The 15000-nt window shown below is 41.2% G+C and overlaps 2 non-coding genes across 2 annotated transcripts; both read right to left on the bottom strand.

Annotated features, from left to right (window-relative positions):
• Positions 1-7: 7 nt before the first annotated feature.
• On the bottom strand, positions 8-162 carry LOC143206427 (5.8S ribosomal RNA). Its single transcript, XR_013008396.1, has one exon. It is a non-coding gene; the product is annotated as a 5.8S ribosomal RNA (ribosomal RNA).
• Positions 163-870: 708 nt separating this feature from the next.
• Positions 871-2859, bottom strand: LOC143206428 (small subunit ribosomal RNA). The gene has a single exon (XR_013008397.1). It is a non-coding gene; the product is annotated as a small subunit ribosomal RNA (ribosomal RNA).
• Between the last annotated feature and the right edge of the window lie 12141 nt (positions 2860-15000).

Raw genomic sequence — 15000 nt, 5'->3', positions numbered from 1 at the left:
TGAGATACGACCCTCAGCCAGGAGTGGTCCGGGTATGAGATCCCAGGACCGCAATGTGCGTTCGAAATGTCGATGTTCATGTGTCCTGCAGTTCACAAGTTGACGCGCAATTAGCTGCGTTCTTCATCGACCCACGAGCCAAGTGATCCACCGTTTAGGGTAATCTTTTTTTAAGTTAGGTTTTAAACGCATATCGAAACGTTTCTATTATAAGACGACGACGACGACGACGACGCGCGCTCACGTCATAGACAGCGCTTGCGCCCCTTTCGCAGCCGCCGTCGACTTTAAAACGCTCTTACGGTTTATTTTCGTCTTCTCCACTACACACAACGAGAGGAGCGGAGACAGACTACTCGAAATGGTGACGTTCGTTGTAAATTTTCGTCGTCTCACCTCGTACGACAACAAAAGAGCATACGCTGATCATAGTTTGGCAATATTTTCGTAAACTAAATCTCACCCTTTTGGAATGAAACAAACGAAGGGTGATAAGATTTTCGTAAACTAATCACATTACCGATCATCGTATATGTTCGTCGATATGAGGATCGAAACGTCGATTAGAAATATAATTGGCAAAATCGTTTTATTTTGCGCTCGATTTGTCCATTTATAACGAAATCCGTCGTAGGCCGACGATTATTACTCGTCGTCCTATATAACAACATCTTCATCGTATATATCTCCGCTTTCGGGCGTACATCTTTTAAAACCATATATTATAGGTACCCGAAAACAGCTACGTTGACGACGTCGAAATTCGATCGGAACTTCCGAACTTCGTAGATGGCTCTTTAACGTTCGACAATGATTTTTACAGACTTGTACGTTTACCTATTATATATATATAGGCATAACAACACACTGTAATGATCCTTCCGCAGGTTCACCTACGGAAACCTTGTTACGACTTTTACTTCCTCTAAATGATCAAGTTTGGTCATCTTTTCCTACACATCGACGACGCCGAAACGCCATCGCGTGTCGATCCGAAGACCTCACTAAATCATTCAATCGGTAGTAGCGACGGGCGGTGTGTACAAAGGGCAGGGACGTAATCAACGCGAGCTTATGACTCGCGCTTACTGGGAATTCCTCGTTCATGGGGAACAATTGCAAGCCCCAATCCCTAGCACGAAGGAGGTTCAGCGGGTTACCCGGGCCGCTCGGCCAGGGAAGACACGCTGATTCCTTCAGTGTAGCGCGCGTGCGGCCCAGAACATCTAAGGGCATCACAGACCTGTTATTGCTCAATCTCGTGCGGCTAGAAGCCGCCTGTCCCTCTAAGAAGAATAGTTTGTACGCCGACAGTAAAAACCGCGCACGAACCGCGAAACCCGAAAGCAACGCGGCCGGCGGGCCTTTAGGATGTCAAAAAGCGCCTAGTTAGCAGGCTAGAGTCTCGTTCGTTATCGGAATTAACCAGACAAATCGCTCCACCAACTAAGAACGGCCATGCACCACCACCCACCGAATCAAGAAAGAGCTCTCAATCTGTCAATCCTTCCGGTGTCCGGGCCTGGTGAGGTTTCCCGTGTTGAGTCAAATTAAGCCGCAGGCTCCACTCCTGGTGGTGCCCTTCCGTCAATTCCTTTAAGTTTCAGCTTTGCAACCATACTTCCCCCGGAACCCAAAAGCTTTGGTTTCCCGGAAGCTGCCCGTCGAGTCATATTAGGGAACGTCGACGGATCGCTAGCTGGCATCGTTTAAGGTTAGAACTAGGGCGGTATCTGATCGCCTTCGAACCTCTAACTTTCGTTCTTGATCAATGAAAGCGTTTTTGGCAAATGCTTTCGCTTCTGTTCGTCTTGCGACGATCCAAGAATTTCACCTCTAACGTCGCAATACGAATGCCCCCATCCGTTCCTATTAATCATTACCTCGGGGTTCCGAAAACCAACAAAATAGAACCGAGGTCCTATTCCATTATTCCATGCATACAGTATTCAGGCGAAATTTTAGCCTGCTTTGAGCACTCTAATTTGTTCAAAGTAAACGTGCCGGCCCACCTCGACACTCAGTAAAGAGCACCGCGGCAGGATTGAGTTGGGCCGTCGTAACCACGACGCGCACAACACGCACGCCGAAACGCACGCGCGACGGCGACGCGACACGACTAAGCCCACCGGCAGGACGTCTCGCGAAAAACACGCCAGTTAACACCGCGAACGATGAACCGGCGGCGCGAGACACAAATTCGACTACGAGCTTTTTAACCGCAACAACTTTAATATACGCTATTGGAGCTGGAATTACCGCGGCTGCTGGCACCAGACTGGCCCTCCAATTGATCCTCGTTAAAGGGTTTAGAGTGTACTCATTCCGATTACGGGGCCTCGGATGAGTCCCGTATCGTTATTTTTCGTCACTACCTCCCCGTGCCGGGAGTGGGTAATTTGCGCGCCTGCTGCCTTCCTTGGATGTGGTAGCCGTTTCTCAGGCTCCCTCTCCGGAATCGAACCCTGATTCCCCGTTACCCGTTACGACCATGGTAGGCGCAGAACCTACCATCGACAGTTGATAAGGCAGACATTTGAAAGATGTGTCGCCGGTGCGAGACCGTGCGATCAGCTTAAAGTTATTCAGAGTCACCAAGTTGTACGATGACGAGCGCGAACCCGAAACCGATTGGTTTTGATCTAATAAAAGCACTCCTTCCATCTCTGGTCGGAGCTCTGTTTGCATGTATTAGCTCTAGAATTACCACAGTTATCCAAGTAATTGTGGGTACGATCTAAGGAACCATAACTGATTTAATGAGCCTTTCGCGGTTTCACCTTAATTCGGTATGTACTGAGACATGCATGGCTTAATCTTTGAGACAAGCATATGACTACTGGCAGGATCAACCAGGGAACTGTTCTTATTATTTTATCGACACGAAGCAGATAAAACAAATACAGACACAGTTTATTTTATAAGTTTGACTTATAAAGAAACGTGTGCGTAAGACGACGATATATAATATATATCGACGACTAATAAAAAGGAGGTGCATGATAGCGCGCCTAGACGACGGAAAAACCGGTCCGAGGCGCCACGCTCTTACATTTTAATATTAGTTGTCTAATAAAACAAAACGATATCATCATCTTAGACACATCTTTTGTTTTTTTTATACACAACCGATCGACTAGGCACCCAATTATCTCGATTATCGACGACGATCGTCGACTACGTCGAAAATTGGATGCCGCAAAATATCGTTCGGCGTTTATAAGACCTCGAAAAACATTCTCTCCGAACCCTTCGCTAGATAGAAATATATAAAGCGACAAGGAAACCTCGTACGAGAAACGTTTCGTGATTTTTTATTTTATTCTCGCTCGGAGAGCAGAGAGCTATCGCAAAATGTGTTGCTGTTTTATGAACGTTCCGATGAAAAACCGATACGTCCATAAAAATAATAATTCCAATCGCATATGAATCGTGGATCATCTTCTTCTAACGAAGCCGAATGTTCCCGCCGAATTCGCGATCTCGCAGTGATACCGTCGTCGTCGTCGTACGCTTCCCGATATATCGAAAAAAACCGACCAGGAAGAACAACGAAACGACGATACAAAATCGCGAGAGCGTTACGAATATATAATAACACGACGAAATACGCTTTTTATTTAGATAAATAAAAAAATACGGTTCGGATCTTATATATTAACATATAATATGTAATACCACCTTCGCTGATCAAAAGCCACTCGGTAAAAGTGTCACAGCGCCGGTCGACCCGACCCGTCGTATCCGTCTCTCGTATCGCCCCACGTAGAAGCGCACACGATTTAAGCGCGAATCTCTCTCGCCAGCTATCGGAAATGTATGGGTGTTTTAGAACAGATCGTTTATACGGACGTTGCGCAAATTTTTCGTTTTTACGTCTGCCCGTTCTCGTTATTATCGGAATGTTCCGATGAATAAACTTTAGCTTTAGACAACGTGAACTTCTAAAGCAATAATTTTAACCTCTCGTGTTAATACGTCCTCAGGCCGTTTCTAGACTGCCGATCACGTTCTTTAAAAGTCGGAAAATTCCGATCCATAAAATTATGCTAGTAGAATGTAAAGATCCTTCATAGGATGGATACTGTCACATATCGATACGGCGATCGGAGTAAAACTGTTCTCACGTATTTCAGGACATTTTAGGTTGTTACGTCGGCCCGTTCGTTATTATCGGTATATACCTATGAATAAATGTTTTGCTTGTAGAACGTAAGATTCCAAAAGAATGATTCGCCGAAACGATGGTGCACCCTTACGATCGGATATTTGCCGCTTATTGGCCATTTTCTATAATTCATCCGTTAGATATCGTTTATCGACTACGGATAAGGTTTTCCGATATCAGAATGTTCCTAAGGATGATTCGAAAGTGATTTGAACGAAGAATTTGATAGAATGAATCCTTTATTTATCCATTGAGTACAGGGTACGGAGTGTCTGCGGGGTCAGCTAATATATTATATTTCTCTCTCGACGTAATGGTAACTCGAAGTCCGAACCGCGCTCATGAAGCTCGGTTTCAATCCAATCCATGTTGGTCGGTTCCTCGAGAGGAACGCCGTATCTTCGCGGTCGACCGCCTAATGAATCAGGTGGTAAAAGTCCAAGCCCAGCGCGGCAACGGCAGGCGCGTTCAACGTTTTAACTGCCAATTCTACGGTCATTCATCGGCCAACTGTAAAGCCACTCCGGCCTACGTCAAGTCCCAAAGACAGAAATTCCCCGCCGAAATGCACCAACTGTTGAGAACCATACACCGCAAATTACTCGGGATGCAAGTGCCGACCTACTCCAAAAACAACCAAACCCAAAAGACCAATTCCTCCCCCCACTCATGTACGGGGAACTCAAGATAACAGTCGTCTGGCTGGTCTGGATTCCACTAGAACACGAACCCGATCTCCATTGGCGAAATACTCTTCGGAACATATTCAGATGACCAAGGAGATTTTCAGGCCATTTTCAACGCCATCAACCACACAGCTATTGGAAGAATTACTATCGGCCGGGATAATAGATGAGTTGGAACTTGGGCTTATTGCTCCAAGCGAACCAACTCACTACTCCTCCAATCGACCGACAATAATTGACTTTTTTATCTATCAAAATTCGAATCAAGCCTCTGACCTGCAAGTACTCCAAGATATCGATTCTGACCACAGGCCTATCCTCCTCACCCACCATCAGCGATTTTCCACTGAGTTCCACTGTCCCCAAGCAAGGTCAACCTAGTAAACGAAAAAAAAAGTATCTTCTCTTTGACGATCCTCATTATATTAGGACGATAGTTCCATTCTAAATTCTTGATTAATTACAGTTCCTATTTGTTCATTTCGAGACGTTCCCGTGATTAATACTTATCGTGTAGAAATTAGCCACAATCCACAATTAGCCACAGTTAGGAAAAATAAATTAATTATCATATAGTCATAAACGTAATAAAAATGAATACACATATTTTCGAAGTCACTCCAGAAATACTTTACCTTATTTTTAAATAACAATCTCGGGCCGTACCATTTTTACAAAACTTATTCTATATACTTACTATATAACAGATTATAATGATATAATATAATTCAATACAATAACTACAATATATATATATATATCTGAAAATTCTGTTTTTATAAAATGTCAGCTACTGTTTAACATTTCATTTTTTAAAATGTATATCCAATTGTGGTTCTGAAAAGAACCGATTTTGCAGGTAAGTAGTATATTGAAACACACATAGGTATGTGAATTAATTTACTTAGAACTGGTATATTTGGTGACTGCTTTGGTACCTTCGCTAACGGCGTGCTTAGCCAACTCACCGGGTAACAATAACCTAACGGCGGTTTGGATTTCTCTGCTCGTGATCGTTGATCTCTTATTGTAATGGGCGAGACGCGACGCTTCGGCGGCTATCCTTTCGAATATATCGTTCACGAAAGAATTCATGATCGACATGGCCTTGCTGGAGATACCCGTATCGGGATGAACCTGCTTTAAAACTTTGTATATGTAAATCGCATAGCTTTCCTTCCTCCTGCGCTTCTTTTTCTTGTCGCTCTTAGAGATATTTTTCTGGGCTTTTCCGGCTTTCTTGGCCGCCTTACCGCTTGTCTTCGGTGGCATTTCGAAATAAAAATCCCGACGTCTCACGTACCTCAAAGAGTACTTAACTAAAAAAATGCCTTTAATTCTAGAACTTATAACATTCGAAGGAACACTTCTAAGCCCCGCCCATAGCCCGAGTTAGAGTCTGATTGGTCGCGTATGATATAACGAGTTTGGCTCGCGGACAAAATTCCAGGCCGATCTGTAAGAAATTTCCAGTACCGTTTTTGATTTAAAGGTGAGCAGTATCTAACAACGATCGAGATTAACATGTCCGGACGTGGTAAAGGCGGAAAAGTGAAGGGAAAGGCGAAGTCTCGTTCCAATCGTGCGGGATTACAATTTCCTGTCGGTCGTATTCACCGACTTCTAAGGAAAGGAAATTATGCCGAACGCGTAGGGGCCGGTGCTCCCGTTTACTTAGCTGCCGTAATGGAATATCTGGCGGCCGAAGTTCTCGAGTTGGCGGGTAACGCCGCTAGAGACAACAAGAAAACAAGGATTATCCCTAGGCATTTACAATTGGCCATCAGAAACGACGAGGAATTGAATAAACTGTTATCTGGCGTTACTATTGCCCAGGGCGGCGTCTTGCCTAACATTCAAGCAGTATTATTGCCTAAAAAGACAGACAGCAAAACCAAATAGATAACGCAAACCGTTTAAAGTTTTGCATACGCCCTTTAATATCGGTCCTTTTCAGGGCCAACAAAATCGTATAAAAAAGAAGTTAGAATACGCGTTCTTATTAAAGAATAAATATTAACTAGAAAATTTATAAATAATCTGATCTGTACTGAATATTCCTTTATTACTGTTTTAGAGTATCGATCGATCGGTTCCCTAATTAGTTACGGCTCTATCTAGAAAATAATCATTTAAGTAATAATAAGATAATAAATAAATTATATAAATATTCTTTCTTTTATAAAGTTATATTGTGGTTCTGAAAAGAACCGTTTTTTTTTCTATTAAAAAAATACGGTCTTGGACGAACGTATTTTTTAGGGAAGTCGTAGCACGTCCAGGAGTGTCGGGATATTTGTAATTTTCAACTCCGTGTCTTCTTGATCTGACGATGAAATGTGTCGCCTGTTTAATATATCGTCATACGTAGTAGAAATAGTTTTATTTCTTTTTCTTTGGTGATACTGGTTTTTTAGTTTTCGCACCTTCACCAGCGGCAACACGAACAGTTGAGGTCGTCGTCTTAGCACTTTTCGGTTTAGGCGCCTTGGGCTTTTTCGTAGGTCCGGCTTTATTAGATTTTTTCGCTTTGGAAGGCGATTTCGGGGATCTTGCGGCCGTGTTGCTTTTTGCTGCTTTCGAAGATGAACTATTAGCGGCGGCATTGGAAGCGGACGTAGTCGTGGCGGCGGTAGATTTCTTTCCTGTTTTCTTTTCGACGGCTTTTTTGGCAGAAGCTTTTTTCTCGGCCAAAGTTGCAGATTCACCTTTCTTACTTTTAGCTGTGGTTTTCTTAGTTGAGGCGGAGGCGGCGGTCGTCTTTTTTTCCGTTTTCTCTGAGGTTTTTTTGGCAGACGCTTTTTTACCACCGGCTGTCGTAGCTGTCGCGGCACCTCCTACTGGTTTTCGTTTATTTTTCTGTCCGGTTTTGGCAGTGGCCGTTTTTCTTTTCTTCGTACCTGCGGCTGTCGTACCTCCTGCTTTACGTGCCGAAGCCGCTAATTTAAATGATCCGGAAGCTCCTTTGCCCTTCGTTTGTACCAAAACACCCGAAGCGATCCACGTCTTTATATATTTCTTTATAAAGGGCGATAATTTGTCAGCATCCACTTTGTAATTGGCCGCTATGTATTTTTTAATAGCTCTGAAGGAAGTTCCGCCTTTCTCTTTCAATCCTTTAATTGCACTCGTTACCATATCAGCGATCGGAGGATGACTAACTTTCGATTTAGAACTCTTCGCCTTGCTCGAAGTGGATTTTTCTTTCTTCCCTCCTGCAGACGAACCTGCGCTACCGGCTGTAGCTGATGCGGCTCCCGTAGCCGACACCGAAGATGAATTCGACCCGGCCGGTGTGCCTGTTGACGATGCGTTAACAACGGCGGCGGAATTTCCTCCACTCCCTTGATTCGACGAAGGAGAAACCGCTTGTCCGCTAATATCGACGTCCGACATTCTGATATAATTTCTTAATTTTCTTATAAGAACGTTCTAATCACGATTCGTTTGACAAAGTTACGTACGTGCGTATGCTTCTCGTTCGCGTATTTTAACTGTCTGGCGGTCGCTCTCATTTAATGCGTACCCTATATGATATGAGCCGAACGGAGGACTGAACGGTCGAGCGCGAACGACGTTCCATATTCCGGCTTCGTCGAAACGTTCATCGAGCTTGGAACCGTTTACTTATTTCTCATATTAAATACATAAATCCTTTAGAATATCATACGATTTATGTTCGAGGCGTTAAAAGATAAAACGTAGTAGAAGTAGCAAACTTTACCAATAAATTTTACGTTGACTATCGTCTTAGAAGGAAGCACAAAATCAAGCGTTGCTCTCGATTCCGTCGAAACTACCAATTTACATTCGAGTTATAGACTTTCGGTTATAACTATGAAAATATATCTTTTCAAATCTACGTCCCCCGATATATCGTCTTTTGATATAAATGCAATTCCGTACAGATCTAATGCTATTATTGGAGAAACGAGACATATTATTCCTAATTGATGCGGTACAGATTGTTCGTTGTCCAAAACGAATCTATATCGAAACGTACCGTTGTCGAATTAACTGTAAGAAAACAATGACATGAAAATTAACCGATCCTATACTAATATACTTCTTATTTAACGGTTTCTTAACACCATCCGAACTCTGGGTTACAATCGAACGTATCGGGTGAGCAACGATATCGAGACGTCTATAAGAATATCGTGTCAAACCCTTCTGTATCGATACAATGCTCATATATATTATAGTATATTTTGCTTCTTTAGTTGAAATCTGTTTTCATAAATAGTTATCTAAAGTCAATAAATACATGGAACGCGATCTCCATACATACGTGCGTAGAACTACCGTACCTTCTTTGAAATCTTAAGGATTCTCCAAGCTCATCGACGCGAAGTTTATCTCGGAGTATTTTCTCTCTAAAGGAAAACTATATTAAAGCTTCAACGAAGATTCGGTATTCGATTGTTCACCATCATTTACATTCTTGTCATTAACCTAACATTTATTATGAAATCTTATTTTAAACTTTATCTATCTTTTTATATTACGATCGTCTATTATAATGCAGTATATTTGTTACTTTACAAGTAAATCTTAGATGAAAGGAGCAGATATTTAATAAAATTTAACGTCATCTTAGTCCATTTTCGAATAATAAATTTCTTTTTTTATGCTAGTAAATTTGTGGCTCTGAAAAGAACCGTTGTTTTCTTTAGTTGAATAGATACGTTGTTCTGTTTTAATTGGTCAGCATATATAATACTTTATTTAACCGCCAAATCCGTATAGGGTTCGTCCTTGGCGTTTGAGGGCGTATACTACATCCATGGCAGTAACGGTTTTCCTTTTGGCGTGTTCGGTATAAGTGACGGCGTCTCTGATAACGTTTTCCAAAAATACTTTTAATACACCTCTGGTTTCTTCATAAATTAGACCGGATATACGTTTAACTCCACCCCGCCTAGCCAATCTTCTGATGGCGGGTTTCGTAATACCTTGGATATTATCACGAAGCACTTTACGATGCCGCTTAGCGCCTCCTTTTCCCAAACCTTTACCACCTTTACCTCTGCCCGTCATGATTTATTCAATTTAGTATTAAAAGAAAGCAAATTTATAATCGAATTGTGCAGCGTACACCTCGAATACTACGGGTAACTATTTCAATTTCAAATCCTACCATGGGTTTTGTTGAGTTCGAATCGGGTCCCGCCCACAGATGCTAGCCGGACCAATCAGAATATCTTCACACATTATTAAAAAGGGAGATTTCTTTGACACCTTCGATCAGTTTCCAAAAGTTCGTTGGTGCTTGCGCTTGTAATTCTTCCTACACGTTTGAAGTCAGACCCGTTTAGACGATGGCTCGTACCAAGCAAACTGCTCGAAAATCAACCGGAGGTAAGGCTCCCAGAAAACAATTGGCTACTAAAGCAGCCAGGAAAAGCGCTCCCGCTACCGGTGGTGTTAAAAAACCGCATCGTTACAGACCCGGTACGGTCGCTCTAAGAGAAATCCGACGCTATCAGAAGAGTACCGAATTATTGATTAGGAAATTGCCTTTCCAACGATTGGTTCGCGAAATCGCTCAGGATTTCAAGACCGATTTACGTTTCCAAAGTTCGGCAGTGATGGCTTTGCAAGAAGCTAGCGAGGCCTATTTGGTTGGTCTCTTTGAAGACACCAATTTGTGTGCGATCCATGCTAAACGAGTAACTATCATGCCTAAGGACATTCAATTAGCCAGACGCATTAGAGGCGAACGTGCATAAATGCTACGGCTGTCCTATATTAAGGTCGTTTTTTGTATTTATATGAAAAAAAAAGGTTCTTCTCAGAACCACCAACTTCTATTAGAAAAAAGAGACATTGATATTTTTTCCGTTTATATGACGCTTTAGTTATAATATTTGTGAATTGAATTTAGAATATTATGCTCACAAATATATTGTGAATATTGAGGAATCCTTAGTAATAAGGTGTGAACACCTGCTGGATTGACTTGAAGTTTATATCACGATAAGAAAGGGGTATCACATATACTGTTATTATGTTACCGTAAAGGAATGAATATATAAAATAAAATATTTTTTTCTGGATATTTTAACATTTTTATGAACGATTACTATATTTTAATTTATTTGACTTCGTATATATCCTATCTTCTTAACAATAGTTTATTTCTTTTTTTCTTCTTTAAACATTTTGGGGCTCTGAAAAGAGCCGTTTTCCACCCTTCATATTATTATGATCACCTTCAAAATAATATATTTCGTTTACTTAGAACTGGTATATTTAGTGACAGCTTTGGTACCTTCGCTAACGGCATGCTTAGCCAATTCACCGGGTAACAATAACCTAACGGCGGTTTGGATTTCTCTGCTCGTGATGGTCGATCTTTTATTGTAATGGGCGAGGCGCGACGCTTCGGCGGCTATCCTTTCGAATATATCGTTCACGAAAGAATTCATAATCGACATGGCCTTGCTGGAAATACCCGTATCGGGATGAACCTGCTTTAAAACTTTGTATATGTAAATCGCGTAGCTTTCCTTCCTCCTACGCTTCTTTTTCTTATCGCTCTTAGAAATGTTTTTCTGGGCTTTTCCAGCCTTTTTTGCCGCTTTACCGCTTGTCTTCGGTGGCATTTTAAACGAATGAGATTCGCGACCTACCCATACAGCAAAAGATAAAAGACTAAACCGAAATATACCTATAGTCGTTTAATTATTTGATAAATGACGCTACACTTCTAAGCTCCGCCCATTCTTGGCGTTATGTCGTAGAAAGCTCTGATTGGTCGAGTAGGAAACGTACTAGTGTTTTGAGAAGTTGCCGAATAAAAGCTATTCGCTGGACAGTTCACTGCCAGTTGTTCATTCGTTGTCGAAAGGACGTGAGCGTTGTCGCCATTAGTTTTTCGGTTATTTTTAGTTTAAAAAAGTTAGCAATACAATGTCTGGACGTGGTAAGGGTGGAAAAGTGAAGGGAAAGGCGAAATCTCGTTCCAACCGAGCGGGATTACAATTTCCTGTTGGCCGTATTCACCGGCTTTTAAGGAAAGGAAATTATGCCGAACGCGTAGGGGCCGGTGCTCCCGTCTACTTAGCTGCCGTAATGGAATATTTGGCGGCCGAAGTTCTCGAGTTGGCAGGTAACGCCGCTAGAGACAACAAGAAAACAAGGATTATCCCTAGGCATTTACAATTGGCCATCAGAAATGACGAAGAACTGAACAAACTCCTCTCCGGTGTTACTATAGCCCAGGGCGGCGTTCTACCAAACATCCAGGCCGTATTGTTACCGAAAAAAACAGATAGTAAAACCAAATAAGTTACATGAGCCTTAGGGTTTTTGTGTCGTACAAAAACCTTTTAACTATCGGTCCTTTTCAGGACCACCAAAATAATAAAACAAAAAAAGAACTTAAAATTAAAACTCATATTATGACTTGCACTTACTAATTATTTAAAATATTCTAATAAACAGTTTAAGTACTTTAAAGATTGTTTTTTGGGTGTGTAAGATAAATTAAGAGACATTCCAATACCAATAATTATCGTTTTATTAAACAACAATTAAGTCGAAATAATATGAAGGATTTATTTCTAGCGGTTCTCCTTTAGTAAAATCGAACCGTATTATAACATCGCGCCTTGTATATAATCTATGTAATTAACGATGAATTTAAGGGGCGGTCTATTTATTAAGTATAGAGTTTTGGAATCCAAACCCTCAAATAATTAGGGCCAGTTATACTTAAATTATTATTTTAAATAAAATTATGATGATTGTAATGATTGAAAGATTATCCTTAAATCCTAATAGAGCTTCCGTTTTTTAAATATCGATAAATTTGTGGTTCTGAAAAGAACCGTTGTTTAATTTTTCTAAAATTAATTTTGAGGGTCACATTTCACGTTAGTTCGCGAATAAAATGTGACTTAACCTCCAAACCCGTATAATGTACGTCCTTGACGTTTCAAGGCGTATACTACATCCATTGCGGTAACGGTTTTTCTTTTGGCGTGTTCGGTATATGTAACGGCATCTCTGATGACGTTTTCCAAAAACACTTTTAAAACACCTCTGGTCTCTTCGTAAATCAGACCAGATATACGTTTTACGCCGCCTCGTCTAGCCAATCTTCTAATGGCGGGCTTCGTAATACCTTGGATATTATCACGAAGCACTTTACGATGCCGCTTGGCTCCTCCTTTTCCCAAACCTTTACCACCTTTACCTCTGCCGGTCATCTTTTATCGAACCTAATACAAAAAAAATAAATGATCTCGAATAAGTAGCGCGCTCACAACACGAGTGCTACGGACAACTGTTGTCGATTACATTCAATCAGCCCGGTTTTGTAGACTTAGGATTGAGTTCCGCCCACTGGCACAAAACGGACCAATCAGATTAGATAACATGTTATAAAAAGGACTCTCTGATTTTATGACCGAATCAGTCCGAAAGGGGTCGCCGTCGTTTGCGTTTGTTAATTTTTCTCATTACCTCTATTTTAAAAATATGGCTCGTACCAAGCAAACTGCGCGAAAATCAACAGGAGGTAAAGCTCCTAGGAAACAATTGGCTACCAAAGCGGCCAGGAAAAGCGCTCCAGCTACCGGTGGCGTTAAGAAACCACATCGCTACCGACCTGGGACGGTCGCTTTGCGGGAGATTCGTCGTTATCAAAAGAGCACCGAATTATTGATTAGGAAATTACCTTTTCAACGATTGGTTCGCGAAATCGCTCAAGATTTCAAGACCGATTTACGTTTTCAAAGTTCGGCGGTAATGGCTTTACAAGAGGCCAGCGAAGCTTATTTAGTTGGCCTTTTTGAGGATACTAATTTATGTGCGATACATGCAAAGCGAGTAACCATCATGCCCAAGGATATTCAGCTAGCCAGACGTATCAGAGGCGAACGTGCCTAAACTTTATTTTCTATCATTTATAATACTCTACTTATATTCGTATTTTGCAACAAAAAAAAAACGGTTCTTTTCAGAACCACCTAAATTTAATCAAAGAAAAAGAAGATAATTCAATTAATATTCTTTTATCGATATTTATATAAACCACTAAAAGAGTTATGGATTTTTATCTCAGAGTTATATTCGACTACATGTTAGTAATTAATAACAGTCGGTGTACTTATACGCATTGTTTTTAAAAACTAAAGAAAAAATAATGTAATCACTAATAACCAAAGAATAATAATATACTGTTGATAACAAAATTTGTATTTCAATATTGGATACTACAGCTGTATAATATATAAAATTAATTTTTTTAAGATTATTTCTTTTTTTATTTATCTAAATTGTGGCTCTGAAAAGAACCGTTTTCTCCTTTATGATATTCAAGGCTTATGGTTTACTTAGAACTGGTATATTTAGTGACGGCTTTGGTACCTTCACTAACGGCGTGCTTAGCCAATTCACCGGGCAGCAATAATCGCACGGCAGTTTGGATTTCTCTGCTTGTGATAGTAGATCTTTTATTGTAATGAGCGAGACGGGACGCTTCGGCGGCTATCCTTTCGAATATATCGTTCACGAAAGAATTCATGATCGACATGGCCTTGCTGGAGATACCCGTATCGGGATGAACTTGCTTTAAAACTTTGTAAATGTAGATCGCGTAGCTTTCCTTCCTCTTGCGTTTCTTTTTCTTGTCACTTTTGGAGATATTTTTCTGAGCCTTACCGGCCTTTTTGGCCGCCTTACCGCTTGTTTTCGGAGGCATTTCGAAATAAATATTACGATATTAAAGGAACCACGAAAAGTACTAGACTAAAACAAATTTCAGGAATCCTTAGAATTTATAGGCTCCTTAAATACACTCCTAAGCCCCGCCTATTATCTGAGTTAGCCTTTCATTGGTCGCGTACGAGATCATGCGTTCGGCTTACGAACAAAATTCGTTGCTAGTATGTTGACAGTTTTAGTACAGATTTCAACTCTAAGGCGAGCGAGTTCTAGAAGCAATCGATAGTAAAATGTCCGGACGTGGTAAAGGCGGAAAAGTGAAGGGAAAGGCGAAGTCTCGTTCTAACCGAGCGGGATTACAATTCCCTGTCGGTCGTATTCACAGACTTTTAAGGAAAGGGAATTATGCCGAACGCGTAGGGGCCGGTGCTCCCGTCTACTTAGCTGCCGTAATGGAATATCTGGCAGCCG

Source organism: Rhynchophorus ferrugineus, unplaced genomic scaffold, assembly GCF_030347505.1.
Source record: "Rhynchophorus ferrugineus isolate W39M unplaced genomic scaffold, kcgeb_rfMv2 rfM686, whole genome shotgun sequence".
Lineage (NCBI taxonomy): Eukaryota > Metazoa > Arthropoda > Insecta > Coleoptera > Curculionidae > Rhynchophorus > Rhynchophorus ferrugineus.
Note: the sequence above shows the minus strand (reverse complement) of the source record. Positions and strands in the feature narration are given on the sequence as shown.